The sequence below is a fragment of the Mus musculus genome, chromosome 9 (genome assembly GCF_000001635.26).
Source record: "Mus musculus strain C57BL/6J chromosome 9, GRCm38.p6 C57BL/6J".
In the NCBI taxonomy this organism is placed as follows: Eukaryota; Metazoa; Chordata; class Mammalia; order Rodentia; family Muridae; genus Mus; species Mus musculus.
In genome coordinates, this window is record NC_000075.6 from 60501525 (window position 1) to 60519609 (window position 18085).

The 18085-nt window shown below is 47.0% G+C and overlaps 1 protein-coding gene across 3 annotated transcripts in view; it reads right to left on the reverse strand.

Moving 5' to 3' along the window:
* Positions 1 to 18085, reverse strand: part of Thsd4 (thrombospondin, type I, domain containing 4) — a 555183-nt gene that overhangs the window by 534594 nt on the left and 2504 nt on the right. The window contains exon 1 of one of the 3 annotated variants that reach the window (NM_001040426.3): positions 9317 to 9511. The exons of the other annotated variants lie outside the window; for them this stretch is intronic. The gene's annotated coding sequence lies outside the window, so the exon portion shown is untranslated. Of the gene's footprint in view, positions 1 to 9316; positions 9512 to 18085 lie in introns of those variants that run through there. 3 annotated transcript variants of the gene reach the window in all.

The window sequence follows — 18085 nt, forward strand, 5'->3', positions numbered from 1 at the left end:
CCATTTACACCATGAAATTAATTTTGTGAGTCATGACCAGCATTTATTAACAGGAAAATAAGTTAATTAGAGGAGAAATGCCAGCATCTATCACATATAGGGAGGGTATGCCTCACTGTGGCTTACAGACCTGTAAGTTCAAAGTTCCTTCTTGGAAAGGGCAGACACAATAAAGGGTTAGAGCTGTGGCTGTGTGGAATAAAACATGAGGAGCACAGTTAAGCCTGTTATCTAAGACCCTGTAAAGGCAGCATGGAGCCGATTCTGATGAGTTGGACAAGAAAGAGCTATTGTGAGCTCTGGAGAGGGGGAGCCTGGTAAAAGGAGGTTCCCCCAAGATACTTCTGGCAACAGTGTGTGAGCCACTGAGTAAACAAGGGCTCCTTGGGGCTGAGGCTCCTTCTGGGGTTTGCTCATGATTTATAGCTTTGACATTGAACATAAGGCCTAACAATGCGGTTTCTGTCAGAGTGGATGTTCCCGAGAGATTGGAGAGCTCACCTTCTCTCAGATCCAGTAAGATGCCAGGAAGGCGGAGCAAGTCACCTGATGTGGGTCAGTCACAGTCCCCACACCCTGGGAGGCCACAGGGCTTGAGTCGGAGAGGACAAGGGCATGTTGGAAGATCCAAGCCAGGGCAGACTATATTCCTTTGACCCCTGAAGATGCCAATGTGCCCCGAGCTATGATACACCCACATGGCCCCTTCCTCTGAGTATTTTTCCTGCCCTTTGTCCTCATGCTATGAACAAAGCTCCTACTCGACTCATCTGGTTCTGAAAGGGGGGTCCGCTCAGCCCCTCAAGTCAATACCAGAAGGGCCAAACTCCAGGTCCCTGTTCTCCACCTCTTGGCCCTCCTCCCACACAAATGCCTGGAACACACACAACGTAAGGCAAACACCCAAGCAAACAAAGGGCACAAAGGAAGTGACTCATAAGCAAAGAACCAGGGTCAAGGATTTTAGAAGGAGCCTGGCCATGTCCCAGCCACCCGTGTCTCCAAATATAGGGTAGCTGACGAAGACTGAAAACCATCTCTCACTAAGCACCTGATTTGGGGCGCAATGTGCTATCCAACCCATAAACAAACTGGGAAAGCAACATCTGGATAAGGGACGAGGCCTGGGGGAAAGGGCTGAAAATGATGAAAGCTTCCAGAGTTGTCATGGAGCTTAATATGTTTGGAATGGATGAACCTTGCCCTATAGAGAGGATGGGAAAATGGCAGAGGGCTGAGGACTGAGGGTCCAGTTGCGCCTGTGGCAAGCCACAAAGTAAAGACCAAGCTCTAGAGCTACTGGGAAGAGATGATACTGTTCCTTGAGGAGACATGGGTGTCCCCATACCCCAACAAAGAAACCACTATGGGTAGGAGGAAGCTTTGGCCGGAGAAGGGGAAAAGCTGCTAGAAATAATGCCCAAAAGCAGGAGGCAGAAAACGAGGCTTTGTTTCTTCAAGGGAGCCCTGCTTAAACAGAACAGGCTACCCTGAGCAGGCAGAAGAAGGCATAGCATTCTAGGCTGTCCAACCGGCAGCCCGCCGGCTACATGCAGCCAAGCACAGTTACAAATGCAGCCTAACACTCAATTATACATTTCTTTAAAACATTATAAGGATTCTTTGATTGATTGATTGATTGATTGATTGGAACTAGAGTTGCATCGTTCTCAATAGTGAACTTTGTAGACAACAACGTCCTACTGCAATGTCAAAAGGCTGGGCATGGCAGCAACAGTTAGCATTAACTGTTAACTAATAAAATAATGTGCAAACATGCCAGCTGAGAGGGAGGGGCACAGCCTCGAACCTTAAGAGAAGGAACTCTTGTCTTTGAACAGGTATCAGACACCATCTGCCTACACTTGCTCCTAGAGAGTTAGGAAGGTCTCTAAAGGCAACAGATAGATATAGATACAGTCTCTAAAGGCAAGAGACTGTAATTACCGTTATAAACACCAGCATCCAGATACACTGCCTGGGAGAAGGCAGGGAGCAAGAAAAAGCTGGCTGGATGGATGGACGAGTGGCTGAATGATAAACATGATGTTCTTCTCTTACTGGGATGTGCACACATGTAGAAACCAGAGGTCTGTGTCAAATGTCTTCCTTAATTGCTAGCCACCTTATTTTTATCCCTTTTTTTCATGTTTCGTGTGTGTTGTTGTTGTCATTGTTGTTGTTGTTGTTCTCTTCTTCTTCTTCTTCTTCTTCTTCTTCTTCTTCTTCTTCTTCTTCTTCCTCTTCCTCTTCCTCCTCCTCCTCCTCCTCTTCCTCCTCCTCTACATCTTTATGCACAGGCATAGATAAGTGGAATCATGTTTGATCAGTTTCCCTTTTCACTGGGGCAGGGACTCTCTATCAAACGCAGAGCTTTCCAATATGACTAGTCTTGCTAGCCAGCTTGCTCTGGAGAACCCAGCTCTGCCTCCAAAGGCTGGAATTACAAGCAGATACCACACCCCCTTGTTGTTTCACATGGGTTTCTATGGACCCAAATTCCCATCTTCTGGCCTGTATGTCTAGTATTTAACAGCCAAGCAAGCCATCTATCTGTCCAGCCCTTCACCTCATTTTTTGAGATAAGACCTGCCACTGAGCTTTGCCGCTGTCCTGTTTGGCGACATTGGCTGGCCAGCAAGCTCCGGGAATCCACCTGTCTCCACCTCAGCAGTGCTGGGATTACAGATCCCTCATCTGTCTTTTTCTGTGAGTGCCGGGGAACTGAACTCGCGTCTTCGTTCTTGCCAGCTCCCCAGCCAGAGCTTTACACAGCAGAGGGCAGGACTCTCTCCTTTCTCTGGAGATGCTGCCACGCATGTTCAGCAGATATTCACAGAGAGGCCTGGGAGTAGGCAGACAGACTAACCACTGCAGATACAGACAGACGCTGCTGCCTCTGTAGAGGCTCTGACCTCTCAAATCTTCTCCAGGCAGTCAGGAACCCACACAGCCCTTTCAGGAAATCCAGCCCCAGGCCACAGGGTGTCCACTGAAACTGACCTTGGGGCCTCCCCTGACCTTGTCACATCCCCAGCTTCTTCTCCCCTGGATGGAGGACAGCCAGAGGAATGTTCCCCGACCAATTTGTCCTTGGCTGATGGTCTTTCCTCCCACCGTGTCACGTCATAGGGCCCAGCCCTTTTTTTTCCTCTTGTCACTCAGCCACAAAACTCATTTCTTCCCATGGATCCCCCATACTGCAGAACGACTAGCTCACCCTGAGCAACGAGGAAACACACAGAATGTGAGTCAGGAAAAAAATGTGGCAATACATTCAAACACTCTGGCTCCTAGCAAGTAAAGCTCGCCACCGGCTTTGTTCTCCATCAAGGGAAAGCACCCTGGCAGCTCCTTCCTCACCTGGAGAAAGTTGGTGACCGCACAGACAGCATCACCTTCACGGTCATTAACACTGCTGTGGATTTATGTTTGTTTTCAACCCTAAAAGGAAAAAGTGTCTCCCAGGTAACTAGGGAAAATATTCAAGTGTCGAAATAATCAGGCAGGAAGGCAGGCAGGATGTTTCAAATGCATGAGCCATGTGTGCCGGCCTCTGGAGCATTGCCTTGTTCAGCGTCAGAAGACGTATCAGATCAAAGGGGAGGGACTTTCTCCTCTGGCTTCATCATCTGCCTGACCACAGAAGTCCATCAGCTTTGTGACATTGTTTCAGTCTAAATCTCATAAAAGGAACTCCAGTTCAGCTGCTGTCACAGTGTATTGTTACCATTAAGACTTCCTCCTCTTTTCTGAGTTGGTGCTTGGCACAGCGCTCATGCACAGCAGGTACCCATTTGGGTGACATCCAAGGCTAGCACTCTACCTCACCAGGAGGGTCTTCTCTTCAAGGTAGGCTGCCAGCAGGGGATCTGAACAGCAGTGGTGGTCTGTAGTAGCAAACACTACATGTTTCTAAGTGCTTCAGAGATGTGTAGTTCTAAAGCCCTGAACACCCAGGAAATAGTTGGGTCACAGGTAACCCTCCCTAGGATTCAGACACCTAGAGGCTGACGAATCCAGCTGTTCCCCCAAATCAGTTACAACTTCTCCAAGAATCCTCTTCCATGAACAGACTATACTGCCTGGCTTGGGGCTATCAAAGGAAAAAGAGCAGACTGCTTCTGCCCAGCTCTGCATGGGACCTGCAACTTTTCCAACGGGCTGTCCTGAGCTTCAACAGTGAGCTATACCATTCCTAACACCTACGTTAGGACGATCTGGCCAAAAGCAAGGTAACCCTGGGACAAGGAGAGTGTCAGCTCAGACCATCTTCCCCTTCTTCTGACTTAGGGTCTTAGCCTGCCTTTTCTTCATTAGAATCTATGTCCCATTACCTATAATGCCTTTGTCATTCTGCAGAGCATCTGTGTCCATACACACACACACACACACACACACACACACACACACACACACACCCCAGGGAAGGAGGGTTCACGTATGTGTTAACAATACAAGAACAAATTCCTAGAGAGCAAGTGACATGACATGCTCACTCACAAGTGGACCTGGTGAAACTTCAGAGCTGAGTTATGGATAACATGGTTTTTCTATTAGAAAAAAAAACCCATGTATACAAAATTATGCATGTTCCTGGGTACCAATCCCTATCCCCATTAAAAAAAAAAAAAAGCACATTAAGAAAAGCCAAAAACCTATAGAAAAAAAATGTAAATAGAAGAGTGCTAATTATTTACTGTCTCATAATCTAATGTCAAACGGCTCTGAAGCCTCCCCCGGCACTCAGCATCAACTGTACATTCCCCAAAGGCCTGATGGCCAACATTCTCCGCTGCACAGCACCCAGGCTGCAGCTGGGCTCCAGCCAGGGGAGGTGTAAGCTGTGCTCTGCCCAACTCACTGCCTGCCAGCTCTGGTCTTGAGTCTAGGATCTTTCCCCAGTTCCCTGCACGCCTGCTCGTGAGCATGAGCCATAAATTAGCTGGGTCCACTTTCTGCCCTTGGTACTTCCAAGTGTCAGGGGGATGAATTTGCCTTTTCCTGCTCTGCCCTGAGGCCTACACCACCAGGTTTGTATTACATCCATCTTTCTTTTCTCTTTCTTTCTTTCTTCCTTTCTTCCTTCCTTCCTTCCTTTCTTTTCTTTTCTTTCTTTCTTTCTTTCTTTCTTTCTTTCTTTCTTTCTTTCTTTCTTTTTTAAAGCAACAGAAATCTGGTCAATGATTTGTAGCAACCACAGCTGCAGCCTGTGTGCTGGAAGCTCTGACTGGCCCTTCAGAGAGAAGCAGAAATTGAGCACCTTAGACTTATGTTCTTGACAGGATCCATGACAGGCCAGCATTAGGTCAAGCTGGAATCAGGTATGGTGATTAAAAGATTAAGTCAATACCAAAGAGATGCCCAGCACATAAACTAAGGTGGCTTCTAAGGAAACTGAGCTCAAGCAAAACTATGAAGGGAAATTGAGCTTCGGAAGAAGAAAGCTGTTAACAGACCCGTCACTTGAACCCCATCAGCACTGCGGGGACTCCATTCACATCTGTCTCCCTTTCCTGGCTCACTCTAGCAGACACTGGAAAAATTGCTAGCAATAGCACAAGCACCACAAACTCTGACCGGTGTTCTCTCATCCTGACCTCTGTGACCGGGGGTCACATTGAGCTCCCGGGAGCCCCACATCTCACAACCTATCCGCCCATCAGCTTCTAGTTTCCTCCTGTCGATGGCTATTTCCGTGCAATGTGCACCAGCTGTACATTCAGCCCTGTATGTTAGTAGGGGCGTCACCGTGTCTCCAGAGACTGGAGCTCAGTGTTCACCCAGCCTTCTGTGAACCTCACTCCCTGTGTGTCAGGCTCAATCTTTTGCCAACTCTTTTCCTCCGCATTCTTTCTCCCATAACCTCTCCTGTGCAGTTTCCACCTGGCCTCATCCAACCCGCCAGTCATTCAACTGCAGTCCTCGTTTCTCCAACTTCCCCCACACACCTTTCTCAGAGACCAAGTGGGGAGCTCAAGTGATGACTCATGGGTAAAACAGTGGCTACACAAGTATGCAGATGAAAATGTGACCCCTAGGAACCCCCATAAACAGAGGCCAGGCACACACCTGCAATCCCAGCATTTGGGAGGTGGAGACAGGGAATCAATCCCCGAGAAAGCTGACTACCTAGACTAGCACAATCTGTGTGTCCCAGGTACACCGAGAAACCTGGCTGAGCAAGGAGAGTGGAACAAGAGAGGAAAGCATTCAGCACTAACCACTGACCTACACACACACACACACACACACACACACACACACACACAGGTGCACGGGCGCACGCACACGCGCAATCACAGATGAACAGGGATACCCGTCACTGTGATCCAAGTACCTCTCTCCAATCACACCACTCCCTCGCTACCCCTCCAGCTCCTCCTCCTTTATTCCTCTTCAAAATCAGTTTTCAGAAGTTTGACCGTGACCTTGTAATCTCAGCACTTAGGAAGCTGCAGTAAGACAACAGCAAGCCAGAGGCTAGCCTGGGCTACCCAGCAAGAGATTGTCCCCCAAATCGAAAGTTGACTGTTATGGGTCTTGGTGCTAGACTTCTGTGAGTTGAGGTTGCGTCTTATGCTACATCTGAAAACCTTTTTGGGAATGACTGCATCCGGGAAGCCTCTGGCCCTGTCTACTCTCTTCTCTCCTGGGACTGCACAAGCACAGACTTCGGATCTTTTGTTATAGTCCTACAGACACCTGACTTTTAGCCCAGGTCTGCTTCTCTCTGTGCTTCAACTTGGATAACTAGTTACATCTTCAATCCTCCTGCCTCTACTCTCCTAGGCAGTGCATCCAGTGAGACTTGATTTCAGTTATTATGTGTTCCCCTTCTAAAAATCCCACGCAGAATGAAAAACTTGAGACTAGAAACTATTTTTATAAATCGCAGAGATACTGCATAGCATCGCTGTGAGTAATGACTCTTTAAAATCCGATCCCCAAAGCACAGGCAACAAAACAAAAACATGGATAAGATTACAGCAAACACAAAAGTATTTGCAAGCAAAGGGAAAAGGAGCGGTGTGAAAAGATAGCCTGTGAACTAAGAGAAGATGTTTACAAACCCTGAATCTCGGATGGGATTATATCCAAAATACGAACAGGACTCCACCCAATAGCAACAACAACAAAGGGTGAGAAGCGGGCGAAGGGCCTTGATAGGCGGCACTCAAGAGAACATGAAGAGACGCTGAACAACTATAATCACTGGGAAACGGAACTTTACAGCAGGGATGAGTTTCCATCTTACCCATGTCAGGATAGTGACTATCAAACAGACTCAAGATGGCAGTTGTGGCTGAGAGTCACAGGGGTGGAACTTTCAAATGATACCAGTTAGAGCAGGATTTAGAGCAACAATCATGAAGTACTGCTGTATGGAAGTTTCCCAAAAAGCTGCAAAGAAAGTTTGGTACAGCAATTCCTCTTGTCGTATTTATTCTTAAGTACTTAATCTGTCTAGTGAAGAGATGTATGAGCTCTCAGGCTCTTTGCTGCCTTCTTCCCAATAACCATGATGTAGAAATGAATGCGAATGCCCTCAACCAAGGGATGGATAAGGAAATGCTAAGTGGAACACTACTCAGCCTTTAAAAAGGAAGGGAACCTTGTCATTTGCGACAACGTGGATAGAACTTGAGAATATTATGCTGAGTGAAATAAGCCAGACACAAGAAGGCACACCCATGTTCTCACTTACATGTGGATTCTAAAGCCATTCAACTCATGGAAGCACAGTGCAAATGATGGTTAAAGGTAGCAGAGTGGAGACAAAAGGAAGAGAAGATGGAAGGGTACAGACAGTGTCCCTGTTTAATCTATGGCATAGTTTAGTGAGCAGTTAACAGCAGCAGAGTAGACAGTTCATACTCACTGAGGCCATCTCAGATGTCCCCTCTGCAGAAAATGACAAGCATCTGAGATGAATAAGAATTAACTCGATTTAAACACTTCCCTTGGTACCCAAGAATCAGGCATTACTACAGCTTGTTAACTTGTAATAAGTTTAATATTTAGAAATAAAATTTCCAGGGCTTAGTGGCAGAACATTACTTATCATGTGTAAGACCCTAGATTCAATCCCAGCATTACACAGATAGTGAGAAGTCCAAGATATACATAATTGACAACTAGAAAGATACATAGCATATGATTGATTGATAGACAGATAGATAGTAAATTATGGTGGACACAGATAATTGATTGATTTATGTGTGAATGAATAAGATAGATAGATAGATAGATAGATAGATGGATAGATAATAGATGGTAGACAGATGTTTGATAGGCAGATAGATTGACAGATAATTGATGGATAATAGAGTCTTCTTTTTCTTTACTAAGATGTTTTTTATTTATTTCAAGCATATAGATAATTATTTATTGAGGCACTTTCATGATGGAACCTTCACTGGGTATCTCTAACATCTCTGTCAGCTTAGTGTTGGCCTCCACCTATTGTCCTTTTTCATTCAGCAGAAGACCTGCTTGGTTCTCGTGACTGCTTCTGTGCTAACCCTGCACATCATAGGCATTGTGCTATGAACAAAGCTCTTATTTAAAGCCTCCATTTAACTGTCTTCTTTTGACATGCTAAAGTCCTGGAGGGGCTTTTCCCTCAGCACGCTCAGCCAGAGACAAAACCCTAAGTCCCCATTTGGTCTCTGCTGAGGAAGGGGGAGTCACCAGTACTTCTGGCCAGGATGTGGTAGTTCCCAATCTCCATCAGATCCCCACGAGCGTTTCTCTGCTGGGAGGGGAAGGATGAAATAAAGCAGGTGCACGGGTCCTCGTGTGGTCCCCATCGAGGCCACAAGCAGGAGCAGAAAAGAGGGGATGTGTGACGTTGCTTCTGTGGGTGGTGGTCCCTTAGGTCCTTATAACCGACCACTCTCCGGAAAGAGAAGAAACATCGTATCACTGCCGGGTAAGGGCGAAGGTCAAATATCCACGCCTGTCTCAGTGATCTAGTCAATCGCTGTTCATTCGGGAGTGAAGAATTAGTGATACAACAATAGGCAATGACTCTGGCAGTCAAACGGCAAGCCAATGCCAAAGGAGAACTCAAAATTCAGGCCCACATCGCCAAGACCACTTGTCTATACACCAAAGAGCTCTCTGCCCAAGGACACCAGCCCCCTGCCCAACAAAACAATGAGAAAAACCCTCCCTGGCCAAAGGACAACAGCTGCCTCCCTTCACATCCTACCACCACCACCCCCCCAGGCCAGAAAGCACACATGCGCCATCGCCCCCTAAACAACACAAACGCACGCTTGCTCAAGTCGGGGTTCCATCCAACACATACAGTGAAAGCAGGTTTGGGAGCCAAGAACCACAGCCTCGCAGTCACCTTCAGGGCTGGTGGTCTCCCATCTGGAAAGAATCCCACTTTTCTGCCCATAGGAATCTCTGAAACCAAGATCCACCCAGGAGCTGTGGAGATGGAAGCAGTCAGCAGGCCTGCTGTCTCCTGTCTGGAGAGCCGGGTCTGCACCCAGCTGGAGCCTTGGTCCCCGGAGCTGGGGCCTCTCCTCTGGCCCCAACCAGCAGTCTGCACAGAGCTGTGTTTTGTCCAATGAGGGAGAGCTGGTGACCCGGGCGGGGAACTCAGCTTTCCAACAGCCTCTGTTTTTGTTTCCATTTAAAAAGGTTAGTGACTTTACTGCATGTGGAAAGAACCAGGGAAGCAAGCTCAAAGAGGCTCAGCGTGTTTTTGGAGCTGACCAAAAAACACAGGACTTTTGAGTCGGGTTGGGAGAAGAGGGAACAAGTTTATCCTGCATTCACCATGTGCCAAATGCAAGCCTGGGAGTGCCTTCCGTGCCCTTCCCTGCTGGATTCAGGCAGAATCGAGTCTAATTCCATACCACAGACCATCAGGATGGGAGGAGTCAGAACTACTGGACTCCCGGGATCAAATACAACAAGAGAGCAATGTGAAAAACACCTTTTAATTGGGAACTAGAACAGGATACAGTGTATTTACCCATCAATATTCTTAGCCTTGTCAGCATCGCCAACAACAACAGTATCCATGAATGCTCAAGTCCCTCATATAAAATGTCATGGTATTTGTATATAACATATATATGTATGTATGTATGTGTGTGTGTATATATATATATATATATATATATATATATATATATACATACACATACACACACACACACACACACACATATATATATCCATCCTCCCATATGCCTTAAATTACTCCTGGGGGCACTGATACTATCTCACACACTGCAGATACTATGCAAAAGACTACCTTATATAAATGGCATGGTACGGCATGAGCTGTGCTCATCCTCCTGCCTGGGCATTTTAAACCATCCCTGGATTACTTATACTGCCTCATGTACTGTACATGTTAGGTAAATGGACAGTGTACCATCTATCTCTAGTAGATAAAGACAAAAATCAAGGTCTGACCATATTCAATACTGATATAAAGTTTTAAAACTATTTTCAATCTGAGTCAGGCAGTGGTGGCATGAGCCTTCAATCCCAGCACATGGGAGACAGAAGCCATGTCTGAGTGTGAAGCCAGCCTGAACTATAGAGTGACTTCCAGGACAGCCAGAACTACACAGAGAAATCATCCTGAAAAACAAGCAAACATATATCTTTTTCAATACACACACACACACACACACACACACACACACACACTCTCAATCTGCAGTTGGCAGAATCTTGGAAAGGTATAGTATATCACTAAAGTCATTGATGCTAAGAATTTTGAAAGTCTATTTATATATACATACATACATATATATATATATATATATATATATATATATATATATATATATATATATATATATATATTATTCACTACAATGACTACTCAAAGTATAGCAAGTTGTATTATGGCGATTGCATTAAGTTGTATAACCCAAGCTCACAAATAACCTTTTTTTTTTTTCTAAAACTTATGACTTGAACTAGATTCTTAGGGACACTGGAACACCTATGATTTTTGTAGACTACCTGGGGCACTGCTGTATTTTAATTGTAATACGTCTACACAGTTGTGTATCTGAGCTTGGTTCCCAGTTGGTAGTGCTGTTTGAGGATGTGGTGGAAACTTTAAGAGGAAGCAGGCTACTGTGGGTGGGCCCTGGGGTCTTACAGGGTGGCTCTGCTTCCTAGCTGTGGGTGCAAAGAGACCATCCAGCTTCCTACCCCTGCTGTCACTCCTTCGTTACTGCAGTGTCTTCCTGGTCACCCTGGAATCACCCTCTTGAACTCTAAGCTGGGTAACCCATTCCTCTCTGAAACTGCTTGTCAAGGATTTTGTCACAACAGCAATACAAATTACTCACCCGATGTTCACAGTCACTCTTCCTGGCACTGAAAAGGCTTTCAATAGTGTGTGGAACTAGACTGGAAGGCATGGGTCAAGCCTGACTGACTGCCTGCCATTTAGGGGGAAGAGAGGGTCACATTTTCAAATGGTTGAACAACAAAGAGAGAGAGAGACAGAGAGACTGAGACAGAGAGAGACAGTGAGAGACAGAAAGACAGACAGGCAAAGACAGAGACAGGATAAGAGAAAGACAGACAGAGACAGAGTAAGACAGACAGACAGACAGAGAATTTGCTATGATGTAATATGGATGCCAGGATCATCAGAGTATCCATACAGGATTTTAGTGAGATTTTATTTTCCTTTAAGAATATGTGCATGTTTATGTATACAGGACCCCGAAAGAGGTCAGAAGACGCCAGATCCCCTGCAAGTGTAGTCCCAGGCAGTTGTGAACCACCCAATGCAGACGCTGGGAACCAAACACCAATCCGCCACAAGAGCCGCAAGGGCTCACAGCACTGGGCCACCTCTCCAGCTCCTAAATAAAGTTTTATTGGATTGCACCTATGACCTTGCCTTTATGGACTTCCCGTGGCTTCTCTCATGCTCAGAGGGCAGCACTAATTAGGTGCACCAGAGAACCATGTCCTGCAAAACTCGGATATCAACCCTCTGACCCCTTGTAAGGAGCGTGCTGCTGAACCCCGCCTGACACCATCTGTCAGGCTGTCATTCATACGTGCCAGGCTGAGAACACAGCAAGATAAGGAGGACGGCAGAACCTCACGGCTTCTGACAGAGCAAAGGAACCATTGTGGCACGCTGAGAGGAGGGGGTGCTAAGAGATACTGTGGGCTAGAAGCAACTGCACAGTGTGTGGAGGCTGTGTTGTGTACATAGAAGCAACTGCACGGTGTGTGGAGGCTGTGCCAGGCACAGGCATACACTGCATTCATCTGAGGCATGGGAAGTCTCACTTAGGAGAAGCTGGATCCTGCAAGCTAACCAAGGATATAGCATTCTCATAAAGGACAAACGGCTTCAGCTTCCTTTAGCCCTCTCTTCCCCCCACCCCCAATGTTTTCTACTGGGTCTTGCCTCCCACCCCATGTCTTTCTAAAGTCCCACCACTGAGTCCAGTGCCTTTTATTTGGGTCTGATGGGCTGTCCACTATAGTTATTATAATGATTTTCCTATTACCTGCCTCTGCCTATGGCTGTAAGAACCACCATGCTTTTAGGCAGAAATAACATCTTCCTACAAGACTATAAGACACACACACACACACGTGTGTGTGTGTGTGTGTGTGTGTGTGTGTGTGTGTGTGTGTGTGTAGATCAGAGTTTTCATGCTTATTAAGGAACATAGTAGCCCCTTCATTGTCTACTTTAATTTGAATGTGCCCCTCAAAGGCACATAAATTTTTTTCTTTTAAAATATTTGTTATCATTTTTATGTATGTGTGGCATACATGTACATGAACACCGATGCCTAAGGATGCCAAAGTTATAGGATCCCCAAGAAGATCTGAAGTTTACAGGCAGTTGGGAGTCACCATGTGGGTGCTGAGAACAAACTTGGATCCACTGAAGAAATAGCATGTTCTTAAACACTGAGGCACTTCTCCAGCCCACATGTTAAGAGTCTTAGTCCCCAGTTGGTAACGCCAATAGAGGGTAACAGCACATTTAGGAGGTAGGGCCTAGTGGAAGAAGAGAGGTCATATGGGACATAAACTTCGAAGCATACTGACATCCAGCTCCCTCATCTCTCTCTTTGGATTTGGGGCACAAGGTGGACATCTTCCTCTACTGTACGTTCCTGTCATGATGTACTTTGGTGCCACAAATAAAACCATAAGACCTCTGAAGCCATATGCCCAAACAAGCCCTTATTCCTTATATTGATTGCCTCAGGTATTTTGTTACAGTAACAGGAAGCTAACAAATGCAGTGTCTGAGCACACACTAGGCTAACTCTACTACGTTTTCTTATGTATAGAGATTACTGGCCCACTGTACAGGAGAGGAAACGGATGCTCGACTGATGCTGTCCAAAGCCACACAAGCAGCAGCTGGATCTAGATCCACAAGTTTTTACAATGCATGGTGTTGGTCCCCGGTGCATAGTAGGGACTGGGAGAGGGTTAGAAGCATGAATGAATGGTTACACAGCAAGGCCCATATGGAATCAGTAACGTGTGAGCATAATCTAAGAAGTTGCCAACATCTTCCTTCAAGGAACCTCTGAGAACACTGACATAATTTCCTTCTGTGGAATTCAGAAAGTCCCCACCCTACCATGGGTCTTCCTGGCCCAAGAAGCAAAGGGTGTTGAGTTCCCCTGATCTGGGCCTGAGGCAGGAACAGAATAAATAAGAAAGAGAGGAGTGGGTCACCGATGAGTCCTCCTCTGCTTCTGGTACTCACGTGGGCCTCCAGCTTGCTCTCTATGGGTTCTTGAATACCATGGGTCAGTATGACCGGGTGACCATGTGGCCTGGATCTGACTCCAGAGCAGAACATGAGGTCAGAAATAGATAAAGAGCAGCAGCAAATTGGATGCCTTTACTATTGTGCTGACTTTTTGAGATTGGGGAAGAAACAAAAACATTCCGGCTCCTAACACAGTGTATGGAAGGGCTATGGATATCATCACAATGGCGCACGCCTTTAATCCCAGCACTTGGGAGGCAGAGGCAGGCGGATTTCTGAGTTCGAGGCCAGCCTGGTCTACAGAGTGAGTTCCAGGACAGCCAGGGCTACACAGAGAAACCCTGTCTCGAAAAACCAAAAACCAAAAGAAAGGAAAAAAGAAAGAAAGAAAGAAAGAAGAGAAGAGAAGAGAAGAGAAGAGAAGAGAAGAGAAGAGAAGAGAGAAAAAAATGAGCCTGGAGAGGTGGCTCAGCATCAAAAAGCACTGGCTGCTCTTCCAGAGGACCCGAGTTCAGTTCCCAGTACCCACATCAGGCAGCACTCCAGCTCCAGGGGATCTGACGCTGTCTCTGGCCTCTATTGGCACCCATACACACACATGCACACTCTCACACACAAGCACATGCTGAAATAAAAATGAAGTAACTCTTCTTTATAATTGTTTAAAATGAGAAATATTTGCACACACCCATGTTAGCAAAAAAAAAAAAAAAAAAAAAAAAAGAGAGAGAGAGAGACAAATGTGCATCAGCTCATCTGGTAACTGAGCTGCACATTTGTCTTTTTTCTTTTTTTTTCTTTTTTGGAGCCAAATCAAACCTTCCCTCCTCAAGGTGCTCTGGGTCATGATGTTTAACAAAGCAACAGGAAACAAGTAAGGGCACTGTGCCTCAAAAAATAAAGTAGACGGCTACTTGGAGAAAACATCTACCATGATACTCTGGCCTACACACACATACATGCACATACATGAACACGTACACACACATATACCATATATACATACATACATACATACATACATACATACATACACACACATACACACATACATACATACATACATACATACAAACAAACAAAAATATATATAAGCATATAGGAAGGAACAAACAGACCACTAGATGCAGCTGGCATACTATGTGCAGATGAGGCACAGCTGGCATACTGTGTGCAGATGAGGGATGGAGTTTTACTCTCTGGTTGCCTATTATTCACTAACTGGTCTGTCTGGTCCCAGAGTATCTGTTTTAGAGCCAGGTAGAGCCCAAAGGTCACCCAGCTGTACACTTGCTACGTGAGCCTCTGCTGTCTAAGCTATGGAACAGGGTAATGTCTGGCTGATCGTAGAAGACCTGAATTCACACAGGTGAAGCCAGCACCTGATGTGGAGCTCCATGCACAGTAGGGCCCTCTCCCTCAGGTAGCTAGAAAGCCTCTGCACTTGAAGCAGGAGAAAGGCCTGGCCCTGACTAAAACATCGTAAGCGAAGGAGGGGTAGATAAGAGTCTATTCCAGACTTTCCATGGCAGCGAAGGCTGCATTGTTGGTACACAGCAGAGATGAGACTTCGGTTCTTGCCCTGCAGGGCTGGGGAGGTAGCTCAGTAACAGAATACTTGCCTGGCAGGCCTGGTCAGGCCCTGGGTTCAATCCCTAGTACCAAAAAAGGAGGAAGCAAAAGAGTAAGAACAAAATATGTGCATCATGGAGCTACCTGGCACTCAGCCGATAACTAGCAACAAGCTCTTCGTAGCTCCCAGGGGTCCTCCCATCCACTGCGGGGATTGATCCTAGTATCAAACATTATCAGCCCATATCCAGCATGAGGTGACAGGAGTTCAGGGAAGCCAGGATAGGGGAGGAGCTTGGGTTTGCATCCTGGCCAGATGGTCTCCACAACTCCTGATTTGACAGTCTTTCCTACTCTCAGTCACTTGGCCTGGGGATGCTGTGTCACAGCAAAGCTAACAGTGAGCAGGGAGGAGCAGAACTGACCTATGCCACCAGAGGTTCCGGCTGACATCACCACCCGGCCCACCAGCATTCTGTCCAGCTAGCACAGAGTCAGGGGGCAAGAGGGCTGGAGGTCTTATCAAAAGGGCAGCAGGGGGCCATGGGGCCAGCAGCAGAGGGTGGAACCAGAATTTAAAGCATGCAGGGTCAGGGGTCAAACAAGCCATATCAATCATAGAGTTAAGTCACTTCACAGAAGTGAGCCTCGGAGCCCCGGAGGAGGGGAGGCTTCTGTCCTGATGGGCTGAGATTCACAGGGATAGGAGAGGATAAAAAGATAGCTATGGTTGAAGCAGCCCTGGTGTGTGCTTGGAGCTGCGTGAAGCATTTTACAAAGTGGTGGATCTCCCCCATGGGGTATGCCGTGCTATTAAGGCATCATTTTATAGGTAGGAAAATTATAGCACAGTGGTTAAGGACCTTGTTTGAAGCCTATGGCATGCTGGGACGTAGGCTGGGACTCAGGCAGCTGCCTCTGGAGAGCTGTCATCTTCTGTTCTCCATATACAGGCTACTGGTGTAGGAGTGGACAGGACTCTGTTGTGGAGAGCCGGTCTGTAGCCCAGGGGCAAATGCCTTCCTTGTTTATCTTCCTGGAAAGGACAGGCTGTTGGCAGAACTGTTTCAGGAGAAGCTTGTCCAATAACTGTAAATTTGCCACTTGCGGATACCATCAGCAGCTTTCCAAGGAGGCTAGCAGGTAGCTTCCCAGCAACCCATGCGGCCCCGAGCAGCAGAAATTAATCATCTCTCTCATGATTTCACCTCAAAGAAAATGATCACAAAGCCCAGGCCCACGATCATTCCTACAGTAGTCAGACACGTGGCTGCATCCCCATGATAAATCAAAAGCGATGCCCAGCTTTCGTCAGATGCCTGCAGATAATTCCCCTGCCATTTCCCTGCTGGGACTCAGAGAGCCTTGGCCTAAAGGGTTAACATCTCATTTCCTCTTGTCTTTCAAGCCTTAATCCCCATCCTGAGCTGGGCACATTCCAAGCCCACCTGGAGCAGGTCAAGACCAGCTCCCAGCCCATGACTGGTCCTTCATTTCCCCTGGCAGGAGATTAGATGAGGGGCCCATTAATCACTCATTACCTCTGTCTTCCCTGCTGGCCAGGCCTCGGGCAGCCTGCCAAGGGGCCTGGGAGGGTGCTTGTGAGCTGTCCAGTGCCACCCTTCCGGGGACAAGACACAGAGGCTCAAGCCTGGCTAGGGACTCCATGGACCACACCCAAAAGAGGGAGAAAACCGCCTGGCTTCCACCTAAGCTATCCTTAAAGCTTCCCATCTCTGAAAGATTAGGGAAAGAGAGAAATAAGTTAAAAGTGGCTACTCTCCCAAGACGACTAAACACTAGGGGGTTGGGGGGGGGGGACAAACTCACTGCCTACCCAGTGCTTGTGCACTTTAGAGGACCCGGGGACACTGGGCAGGAACCGAAAGAATAGAGGATACTGGCTGGCTGGATGGTTACATAGGACAGCTGTGTGTTTAGCGGCTGGGCTGGAGTGCAGGGCTGAGTCCTTCAGACAAAACTCTGCACCTGACAGGGCTGAGATTATATGCAGGTTTCTTCTGGAGTGTTTAGTGAGTACCCACTTCTGGCAAGCACTGATCAGTCAGGGTAGACGGGAGAGATAGGAAGTGATATTGAGCACCTACTATGTGCCAAGGCTTTGCCTACGGGGCCTCAACCTCCCACCAGCCTTCAGCCATCGTTACTTGTAAAGATGGGCAAATATGACAGCTATTAAATGAGAAGCTGTCAGCCACCAGTCTAGGGAAGGAGAGTCGCTGTGGCTAGCCTGGCCAAGCCTACTTGTAATCTTCCAGCTCCTGTCACACCCCCAGCAGCTTAGGAATTTTCAAACCACGGTATTCCGAGCTTCTTAATACTTGTTGAGAGCATGGGCAGAAGGCTGGGCTCAGACGCTTTCAGGTAGGGCGAGAAGGAAGCGTTTTGCTTTCAAACACTTCGTCCAAAGGCCCCTTTAAGAAAAAAAAGGGGGGCTCTTCTAAGATCACAATTCCAATTCCCCACTACTTGCTCCCTAAGGTCCAAATGAAGGCCTCTGCTAAAACAAACAAACAAACAAACAAACAAAGCCAGTCATGTGCTTGGGCAGGCAAACACAGGCATCCCCCTGAGACTCAGATAGGCATCCTATGGCCTCTGTACCCATGTGGCACATGCACACTTGCGTACAGAAGGTGAGGGGGAGGAGGAAGGATGTGGTATTTGCAGTAGACCCTGCATCTGTCATAAAAGTATCATTCCTAGTTCAAAAGGCAGCCTGCAGCT